The sequence below is a fragment of the Muntiacus reevesi genome, chromosome 1 (assembly GCF_963930625.1).
Source record: "Muntiacus reevesi chromosome 1, mMunRee1.1, whole genome shotgun sequence".
Taxonomy (NCBI): domain Eukaryota; kingdom Metazoa; phylum Chordata; class Mammalia; order Artiodactyla; family Cervidae; genus Muntiacus; species Muntiacus reevesi.
The window spans coordinates 58,997,242-59,004,832 of NC_089249.1; the positions used below are offsets into that span (position 1 = coordinate 58,997,242).

Here is a 7,591-nt window from a genome sequence, read left to right on the forward strand (position 1 = left end):
GCTCCTGGCCTGCAGGGTCTGAGAGCAGCCTCCATGCCTCGCTCACCTGAGCTGGTCCATTCCCCCCACCAGCCCACATGCCTCAGCCCGTCCCTCCTGCCGCCAGGCTCACCTGGTTTCACATTTAACTTTTCTCTCCTCGCCTTCCTCCCAAGTAGTGTCTCCTGCCCACATGCTGGAAGCTTCCAGCAGAATCAGCTCTCAGAAGCCTACTGGGACTGGCCGGGTCTCTCTCCCAGATCCTCATGTCTGCACCTGGTCCAAGTGACTTGCCTGCACATCCAGCCGTAGACCTTCCCTCCAACTTTGATTTGGAGTAGGAAATGGTAGGACCCACTCCAGTCTTCTTGCCTAGGAAAGCTCGTGGACAGAGGAGCCTGGTGGGCTACGGTCCGTGGAGTCACAAGGGTCAGACATGGCCAAGTTACAAACGGGGTAACCTTTCTCAGGGCACCTCCCACCCCCAAGCCTCCCCCCCATTCCAGCTTTGGTGCCCTTCGTGAATCATGTGCCCCCCCACCCCCACCCCAGGGCCTCTGTCTGCCCAGGGCCACTGCTCTGCTGTCTGATGGTGGTTACAGCGCTTCTCTGCCGCCCGCAGCTCCGGGATCCCCGAGCTCTGATCTGCCTTCCTGCAGGCAGTGATCTTCCCCCCTCGTGGCTCCGGGCCTGGCATTCCTCTCTCCTCTCTTCCCTAGCCCTGGCTCCTCAGACCAGCAGGAGGGCCCTTGTGCTGCCAACCAGGCCTCTCCCCTGGGGACCCTCCCTCAGATGCAATGCCTGGGGTCTTCCCAGAGTCCCCGCCCACCTGCCCACCTGCAAACCTCAGCCCACCAAGGGTCTTCCTGTCCCTGGAATTCCCATTCCTGCTGCTGCTCCAGGGCATCCTACCAGATCCTGTCTGTCTGCATCTTCACTACTTTGGGTGACCCACCCCCGCCCCCAGCAGGCAAAGCTCCTCCGAGAGCGACCACCTTCCCCCAGCCTGCCAGACGCAGTCCCTCCTGAACCCTGCGGGGCCCGCACAGGGCAGAGGCTCAGGGAGCACTGATTCTACACCCAGACCTGAGAAGCCTGCGTGTAAATAATTTTTAATATGTTGAAACACATTAAAAATGCATTAGGAAAGCCGGCTATTTAAAGAATCCCATACGGAATCCTTTTCTGAAAACAAGAACCTCTTCTTAATGGGAATAATCACTCCCTAATTCAAATGGTGCCTGTGTTTGAATCTTCATCGACCATATTGCCTCTCTTAATAAAAAGAAAATCTTACGAGGACCCAGAAACTTTATTCCCCGGGCAGTAATAATGCCTATGAATGGTTAGACCAGAAAAATACCATGGGATATTACCTAAAATTATGTCAAGTGTTCAAAAAAACTGTGAAGTCCTTTTCTAGGTGTCTTTGCTGGAGCTAAGAGGTTAGGGCTGAGTCAGAACCAGTTGCATAATTTACAGAGCTTGGGACAAAATGAAAGTGTGAGCTGCTTGTCCAAAGATAATAAAGATTTACAACACACTCAACAGGAATCTGGGTTCATTGTAACAAGGAGCACAAAATTTGTGGGCTTCCTACGAACAAATATCCAACACGTGTCCCTCTGCCCCTCCACATGGCTGCTAGGCGGGCCAGTGGGGCAGGGCTCAATATTGCAAGTGTTAAGTGGGGAAACTTGCCCCTTAGAGCCTGTCTGGTGGCGTGGGTGCGCCAAGAGTGGTCTTATAATGGATTTGCTCCTTTGTGGCTCAGAAAAAAATAGGTTCTAACTATATTCCATTCTGGAAAAGGCAAGACTATGGAAACAATAAAAAGACCAGTGGTTGCCAGAAGTCTACAGGGAGATAATACACAGAGTATAGAAGTTTTTATGAGCAATGAAAATACTTCGAATGACGTTATAATGAATATATGTCACTATACTTTTGTCCAAATCTATAGGAATGTGCAACATCACCATCTTCATTAAAGTGAACCCTAAGATGAAAAAAACCGATAAAGAATTTCAAGGCAGTGAGAGCAGAGAGTTCAATCCAGGGTGGACTCCTTCTGCGTGCCAAAGCCCATGCCACTGTCCAGGGCGTGTACCCATGAGGCTGGCCATTGACCAAGAAAGGAAGAGATTTTTTAAAAAGTCTTTATTGAATTTGTTACAATATTGTATCTGGGTGGTTTTTTTTTTTTTTTAATGTCTTGATTTTTTGGCCACAAGGTATGTAGGATCTCAGCTCCCCAACCAGGGATCGAACCTGACCCTGTGCATTGGACTGGACCACTAGAAAGTCCCAGGAAGAGATTTCTTCCAGGGCCGCACACAGGGGAGTCCTGCCATGGCTAGGAAGCTGCTGTAGGCACTCTTCTGTGGCTCTCAACCCTAGGTTGTGACGAAGGTGAATGTCATTTGCCTTGAGATGAGAGAGGAGTCCGAGAGGACAGCCTTGCCAACCCCTTGCCTCTACCCAGTGAAACCGATTTGATTTGTGACCTTCAGACCTGTAAGAGAATACGTTTGTGCTATTTTAAGCTACTATTTTGGATAATATGTAACAGCAACCATGCTGGTATTGTTGAGTGGCTCAGTCGTGTCCAACTCTTTGCGCCCTCACGGGCTAAAACACGCCAGGCTTCCCTGTCCTTCACCATCTCCCGGAGTTTGTTCAAACCCATGTCCATTGAGTCGGTGATGCCATCCAACCATCTCATCCTCTGTCGCCCTCTTCTCCTCCTGCCCTCAGTCTTTCCCAGCGTCAGGGTCTTTGCCAAACAGTCAGCTCTTCGAATCAGGTAGCCGAAGTACAGCAGCCAGAGGAGATGAATACGGAGCTGGGGTCAGGGCGGGACACCGGCTGTGTGGGCCTGTCTTGATCTTAGGGTCACTCAGGCAGCGTCTCCCTTCTCGATCGCCCCCCTCTGCCTTTGCACGCCGAAGCGGCTCTTCTGTCTCGAGGTTGCCAAATGACCGTTTGCCGCCAAATCTCCGTCTCTGTGCAGGTGGCCTCCCTCACCTACACTGTCCAGGTGCCAATCTGTGAGGTCATCCACCAGGAGAAGCGAACAGAAGAGAATCCCAGCCCCACGCCCTCTCCTCCCCCAGGTCTGGGGCCTGGGTGAATGACCCCCGCCCGTGCGGCTCTCACCCCCACAGACAGTCCGTCCCCAGGCCCCACCACGAAGTGGCTCTCCATGTGTCCACCACTACCCGGGCACTTCCCTCCCCTGGAGACCTCCCGTGGCCCTGCTGCCCTGGCCCCCCCTCCTTTCGGCTCGTTCATCAAACAGGCACCTGTCCCTCCCCAGCTCAAAGTCGTCGGCCCCGGGATGGAGAGCTCCTGAGAGCTGGCACCCTCCCTCCTAGCCTCCAATCGCTCCAGCCACGTGGCCCACCAGCGGTCCCTCACGGTCCCCAAGCTCACCCGTGCTCGCCCCCAGGCCTCTGCACTGCCTCTCTCCCTCCCCTCCTCCTGCCTGCCTGGCCGCTTCTGTTTTCTGATTTCTGGCTAAAGGGGTGGTTTTGTGGCAGAGCACAGGCGTCTGGGTGACCCAACAGCATGGGAATCCACCGGAATCTATTCTGCCTGCTGGAAGAGCTGTGAGCACCCGTGACATCACGGTGGAGGAGACGTCAGGTGGCTGGCAGGGGTGGAGAGTGGTGGTAGGAGCTGCGGGGGTGACGCTTGTGGCCCTGGTCGGCCTGCTCCTTCTGCAGACCCGCCTGGCTGCAGTCTGTCCCCTTCCAGGCATGTTCCTTTCTCCCCAACACGCCCAGCACGTAGGTCCCTGGCTGGCAGAGGTCTAGCCTGTTTCCAGCTGCCGGTCGCCCCGTCGCTCCTCTGCCTGCCCCCACCAGAGTACAGACAGCCCCCCTCCTCATTTATCCCTCACGGCGCCCCTCCCCCAGGACCCTGAATTCCGCAGGTGTTCTCAGCTTCCCTCAGGCCCTGCGCGTCCTCACCTGCAGGTGGTGGGGAGGGGAGGATAGATGCAGAAGCCAAAAAGAAATGGTACAAATGAGCTTATTTACAACACAGAAAGAGTCTCACAGACTTAGAGAATGAAATTATGGTTACCAGTGGGCAAGGGTGGAGGAGAGGGACAGTTAGGGAGTTGGGGATGGACATGCACACACAGCTCTATGTAAAATGGGTCACCAGCAAGGACTACTGTAGAGCAGGCGGAACTCTGCTCAACCATATGTGGCAGCCTGGATGGGAGGGGAGTTTGGAGGAGAACGGCTACATGAATATGTACGACTGAGTCCCCTTGCTGCTCACCTGAGACTACAAAATCATTAATTGGCTGTTCAGTTCCGTTCAGCCGCTCATTTGCGCAGTCGGAAGCGACGGCAGCATGCCAGGCCTCCCTGTCCATCACCAACTCCCAGAGCTTGCTCAAACTCATGTCCATCGAGTCAGTGATGCCATCCAAGCGTCTCATCCTCTGTCGTCCCCTTCTCCTTCTGCCTTCAATCTTTCCCAGCATCAGGGTCTTTCCCAATGAGTCAGTTCTCCACATCAGGCGGCCAAAGTATTGGAGTTTCAGTTTCAGCATCAGTCCTTCCAATGAATATTCAGGACTGATTTCCTTTAGGATTGACTGATTTGATCCTATACTCCAATATAAAATAAAAAGTTTTTTTTAAAAAAAGCAAAATAGTGAGGAAGTGATTAAGGTCCTTCCCAGCTCTGAGATCCTTGAATCAGAGCCTCATTGGGGGATGGAGGAAGCATGGGCTGACAGGTTTAGTTCAGATCCATTCGACTGTGGGACCTTAAGTAAATTACTTAACCTCTCTGAGATATCCATCCCCAATCCCTCTCAATCTCCCCCTACCCCAGGAATAATAATCCCTGGCTGGCAGAGGAGTTCTGGGAAGCAGAGAGAATAGCTGTGAAGAGTCTAGGAGATTGCTGGTACTAACTAAACAGCAGCTATAATTACAATCATTATGAGAATTCTGAGATATTTCAACTCCACAGTTAAAGGGGGACATTTTGAAAGTTCAAAGCCATTTAAGATGAATCAGGTACAGTGCACACAGCCACTGTCTCCCAGGGTAAATTATTTGCCCTGAAAGGGGTGATCGATAGAGATTACTGGCTTGCAGAAGGAAATAAGTTTCAAAGAACCCCATCAGCACGTCTACTCTTAATTAGGTGCCATTTTTCTCTGTTCACCTAGAAAGAACTAATGCCTGGGTTTGCAGGGGTGAGGTGGATTGCGAGGGGGGTGACACCTTAGAGGATTCCTGCAGATTACAGAGAGGGGGAGAGGGTCAGTGGGGGAGTCAGGCGGAAACACCGATCTCCTCCAGGGGTGGGTGCTCCAGCCAGGCCAGCGGCATCCTCCCGAGTCACCTGTGTTCAGAGTCACCTCTGTTTTGGATATCACTGTATTTCAGACTCAGGACCAGGATCCATGACATGCACAGTTTGCAAGCCCCTTGTTGACTGCCAACTGGCCCCCGAGGTGAGGGGCACCCAGAGCCTGGGTAAGCTGCTGGCACGGCGGTCAGGCAGCTCCGAGCAGGAGCTGGCGGAAGCGTGTGGACAGGAGGGGCTTCTGTCTCTCACCAACATCTAGCCCCTCCACTTTCGGGGCCATTCTTCAGCACCTCCCCCATCCATCTCTTTGGGTCGCCTTCATGGCCTCCCAGGAAAGGGACGTGCCCCCTTTTCAGGGCTCGGGCAGGCTGTGCCTCCCTGTGTAGGGGGGTCTCCCCTGCTGTCCTGTCATCACTGCAGCTCCGTCGGCCACACCAGGCTGTGGACCCCTGGATCCCAGGCACTGTGTCTGCACCCCCTGGCCCAAGGGTCAGAGAGGGTTTCCCCAGGGGAGCGGCATGGAAATTGAGAATTGAAGTATGAGAAGCCTGGGAGAGAAATTCTGAGCAAAAGAACAGAAAAGGAGGACTTTCCTAGGGGTCCAGGAGTTAAGGCTCAGCTCCCAGTGCAAGGGGCATGGATGCCATCGCTGGTTGGGGAACTTAAAAAAAAAAAAATGAACATAAAAATGAAATTTCGAAGTGAAATTGAGAGTGAGAGTTTAGCAGGGAAAGACACTGTGGGTGGTGGGGATAGCGGTGGAGCTGGGAGAAAGGAGAGCCTGGACCCTCGTCCCGAGGCTGTGGACAGACCCTGTAGGGGAGAGAGGCTCGGTCTGTTCAGAAAGGGGGCACTGGGAGCATCAGAGGCCAGCGGGGGGCTGGCTTTCCAGCAGGACCATCCCTGCCTCCCGAGTCTAAGATTTGACAAGTTCAGATCCCTTTACACACCTGGCTGTGACCCAGACTCATCCTGGCGACCCCTTGTCACATGAGGAGAGCCCCGTGGGAGGATATACTGGGTTGAGAGTGCTGGGGGCTTCAGAAAATCCCAGAGGAGTCTGTGGGCCAGGACCACCCGCGGCTCCAGTCCAGCAGGGCCTTTGCTCAAAGGGTAACATTGGAAACACATCCTTCACCTGAAACAAAACCTCAGATGCCCCGGCGCCTCTCCCCACAGGGGTCCCCTGGGGCATCTCAGAACATCCACACGGAGTTTTCATCTCTCCTGTCTCTCCCTGCGACTCGCCCGTCAGGTCAACCCTCAGGCGCTGGAGTCCTTGAGTTAAGACCACTGACTTTGCCATATTTAAAAGGAAATGAAATTGGTTTTCAAATAACAGTTATGGGTTTTATGAAGATCACACACTACAGCACACATTAGTTCTCTCGGCTTCCAGGGGAATAAAAACACCCCAGGGGGCTGTGCTTCGCCAGCTCCCCAAGGTGGGGGTGGAGGTAGGGGGGGGAGCGGAGGGAGAGTAGAGGACAGTGGGGAATGTTTGCTCAGCGTTAGGTGGGAGGACACAGCACGCTGACTCCAGCCCGGATGCTCTGAGCAAGCAGCAACTGGGTGTGCGGGCGCTGGGATTCAGACCTCCCTGTGACCCACACGGGAACTTCCCAACTGGCTCAGTGGTGGTAAAGGCAGTGATATAATAAGATATAATATCTTTGTGCAGTGGTAATTGGCAGTGGTAAAGAATCCGCCTGCCAGTGCTGGAGACGCTGGTTCAATCCCTGGATCAGGAAGATCCCCGGCGGAGGAAACGGGGTTTTGCCTGAAAAATCCCAAGGACAGAGGAACCTGGCGGTCCCATAGTCCATAGGGTAGCAAAGAGTCAGACAAGGCTGAGCAATTGAGCACACACGTGACCCGCGGGAGCTGCTCAGGTGACCAGGCTGCCAACGGCCTGGGGCGGCCGCTGCCTGAGATGCTGCCAGCCTCGTGGGGAGGTCAGACGCCGCCCTGCGCTGAGCGTGCCCGGCGGGGCCCTGCCTCTCTGCACACACGGCGCCCCCCCACCGCCAGCATCCTGGGAGGTTCACTCTTCTTCCTTTCTCCGTCTTCTGTCCTCTAAGGCCTGGCACGCACATCGCTTGCTCAGCTACAGGCCCCCTGCGGGACTGTGGAGCAAAGGGCCGGTGGTGACCAGACCCAGAGGGAAAGGGGGTGACTGGGGTGAAAGGTCACTGCGTGGACCCGTCTGGGGCGACCAGGGAGGCAGGTCACAGGACACACTCCCAAGGCCCAGGGAACACCCTAGTGT

General features: G+C 54.4%; 1 pseudogene; it reads left to right on the plus strand.

Moving 5' to 3' along the window:
- The first annotated feature begins 1,477 nt into the window (after nucleotides 1-1,477).
- On the plus strand, nucleotides 1,478-1,598 carry LOC136156480 (small nucleolar RNA SNORA11; annotated as a pseudogene).
- The last annotated feature ends 5,993 nt before the right edge of the window (nucleotides 1,599-7,591 follow it).